The sequence below is a fragment of the Arachis stenosperma genome, chromosome 6 (assembly GCF_014773155.1).
Source record: "Arachis stenosperma cultivar V10309 chromosome 6, arast.V10309.gnm1.PFL2, whole genome shotgun sequence".
NCBI lineage: Eukaryota > Viridiplantae > Streptophyta > Magnoliopsida > Fabales > Fabaceae > Arachis > Arachis stenosperma.
The window spans coordinates 35,142,105-35,145,045 of NC_080382.1; the positions used below are offsets into that span (position 1 = coordinate 35,142,105).

Consider the following 2,941-nt stretch of genomic DNA (forward strand, 5'->3'; position numbering starts at 1 on the left):
CAAAAAGGTAGTGCATTGGGCGTTAAACGCCAGAATGTGCACCATTCTGGGCGTTTAACGCCAGGATGGCACAAGGGGGAGGATTTTGTTTTCAAAATCAATTTTTTTTTAAAGTTTTCAAAGTTTTTCAAAATCAAATCTTTTTCAAATCATATCTTTTCAATCAAATGTTTTCAAATTCAATTTCTTTCCTTTTTCAAAGATCCTTACTAACAATTAATGATTTGATTGAACATTTTAAATATGTTGCCTTTTCTGTTGAGAAAGGTTTAATGTTTGAATCATATCTTTTCTTGTTAGGCAAGTCATTAATTTTTAAAATCAAATCTTTTTAAAATTATTTTCAAATCATATCTTTTCAATCATATCTCTTTAAAAAGCATAATTTTTTATCATATCTTTTTAATCACATCTTTTTCAAAACAGTTTTTAATCATATCTTTTTAATTTCTAATTTCAAAATCTTTTTCAAAAATTACTTGATTTCTTTCCCACTCTTGATTTTCGAAAATCAATTAAAGTTTTTCAAAAATGTTTTCAAAATATTTCACTTGATTTTCGAAAATTTCTTCCTCTCTTCCCACATCCTTCTATTTATGGAGTACCACTCCTTCTCAATGCACAATTCGAACTCTATCTAATTAAGTTCGAATTCTTCTACCTCTTCTTTCTATTTTTCTGTTCCTCTGACACTTCAAGGAATCTCTATACTGTGACATAGAGGATTCCACACTTTCTTGTTCTCTTCTCTTTCATATGAGCAGGAGCAAAGACAAAAGCATTCTTGTTGAAGCTGACCCTGAACCTGAAAGGACCTTGAAGCGAAAGCTAAGAGAAGCTAAGGCACAATTCTCTGTAGAGGACCTAACCGAATTCTTCAAAGAAGAAGAACACATGGCAGCCGAAAACAACAACAATGCAAGGAAGGTGCTGGGTGACTTTACTGCACCTACTCCCGACTTCTATGGGAGAAGCATCTCTATCCCTGCCATTGGAGCAAACAACTTTGAGCTTAAGCCTCAATTAGTTTCTCTAATGCAACAGAATTGCAAGTTCCATGGACTTCCATTGGAAGATCCTCATCAGTTCTTAGCTGAATTCTTGCAAATCTGTGACACTGTCAAGACTAATGGGGTTGACCCTGAGGTCTACAGACTTATGCTATTCCCTTTTGCTGTAAGAGACAGAGCTAGGACATGGTTGGACTCACAACCTAAAGAAAGCCTGGACTCATGGGAAAAGCTAGTCAATGCCTTCTTGGCAAAGTTCTTTCCACCTCAAAAATTGAGTAAGCTTAGAGTGGAAGTCCAAACCTTCAGACAGAAGGAAGGAGAATCCCTCTATGAAGCTTGGGAAAGATACAAACAATTGATCAGAAAATGTCCATCTGACATGCTTTCTGAATGGAGCATCATAGGTATTTTCTATGATGGTCTCTCTAAACTATCCAAGATGTCTTTGGATAGCTCTGCTGGAGGATCTCTTCATCTAAAGAAGACGCCTACAGAAGCTCAAGAGCTAATTGAAATGGTTGCAAATAACCAATTCATGTACACTTCTGAAAGGAATCCTGTGAACAATGGGACAAGTCAGAAGAAAGGAGTTCTTGAGATTGATACTCTGAATGCCATTCTGGCTCAGAACAAGATATTGACTCAACAAGTCAATTTGATTTCTCAAAGTCTGTCTGGAATGCAAAATGCACCAAGCAGTACTAAGGATGCTTCATCTGAAGAAGAAGCTTATGATCCTGAGAACCCTTCAATAGAAGAGGTGAATTACCTAGGAGAACCCTATGGAAACACCTATAATTCTTCATGGAGAAATCATCCAAATATCTCATGGATGAATCAAGAGAGACATCAACAAGGTTTCAATAACAATAATGGTGGAAGAAACAGGATTAGCAATGGCAAGCCTTTTCCATCATCTTCTCAGCAACAGACAGAGAGTTCTAAGCAGAACACCTCTGACTTAGCAACCATGGTCTCTGATCTAATCAAAACCACTCAAAGTTTCATGACTGAAACAAGATCCTCCATTAGGAATTTGGAGGCACAAGTGGGATAGCTGAGCAAGAAAGTTACTGAACTCCCTCCTAGTACTCTCCCAAGCAATACAGAAGAAAATCCAAAAGGAGAGTGCAAGGCCATCAACATGGCCGAATTTGGAGAGGAGGGAGAGGAAGTGAACGCCACTGAGGAAGACCTCAATGGGCGTGCACTGACCTCCAATGAGTTCCCTAATGAGGAACCATGGGAATCTGAAGCTCAAAATGAGACCATAGAGATTCCATTGGACTTACTTCTGCCTTTCATGAGCTCTGATGAGTATTCTTCCTCTGAAGAGGATGAGTATGTCACTGAAGAGCAAGTTGCTAAATACCTTGGAGCAATCATGAAGCTAAATGACAAGTTATTTGGAAATGAGACTTGGGAGGATGAGCCTCCTTTGCTCACCAAAGAACTGGATGACTTGTCTAGGCAGAAATTACCTCAAAAGAGACAAGATCCTGGGAAGTTTTCAATACCTTGTACCATAGGCACCATGACCTTCAAAAAGGCTCTGTGTGACTTAGGGTCAAGTGTAAACCTCATGCCCCTCTCTGTAATGGAGAAACTAGGGATCTTTGAGGTGCAAGCTGCAAGAATCTCACTAGAGATGGCAGACAACTCAAGAAAACAAGCTTATGGACTTGTAGAGGATGTTCTGGTAAAAGTTGAAGACCATTACATCCCTACTGATTTCATAGTCCTAGAGACTGGGAAATGCATGGATGAATCTATCATCCTTGGCAGACCCTTCCTAGCCACAGCAAAGGCTGTGATTGATGTTGATGGAGGTGAACTGATCATTCAAGTGAATGAAGAATCCTTTGTGTTTAAGGCTCAAGGATACCCCTCTATCACCATGGAGAGGAAGCATGAAGAGCTTCTCTCAA

General features: G+C 38.9%; 1 non-coding gene across 1 annotated transcript; it reads right to left on the reverse strand.

Moving 5' to 3' along the window:
* Nucleotides 1–1,290: 1,290 nt before the first annotated feature.
* Nucleotides 1,291–1,394, reverse strand: LOC130938634 (small nucleolar RNA R71). Its single transcript, XR_009069793.1, has one exon. It is a non-coding gene; the product is annotated as a small nucleolar RNA R71 (small nucleolar RNA).
* Between the last annotated feature and the right edge of the window lie 1,547 nt (nucleotides 1,395–2,941).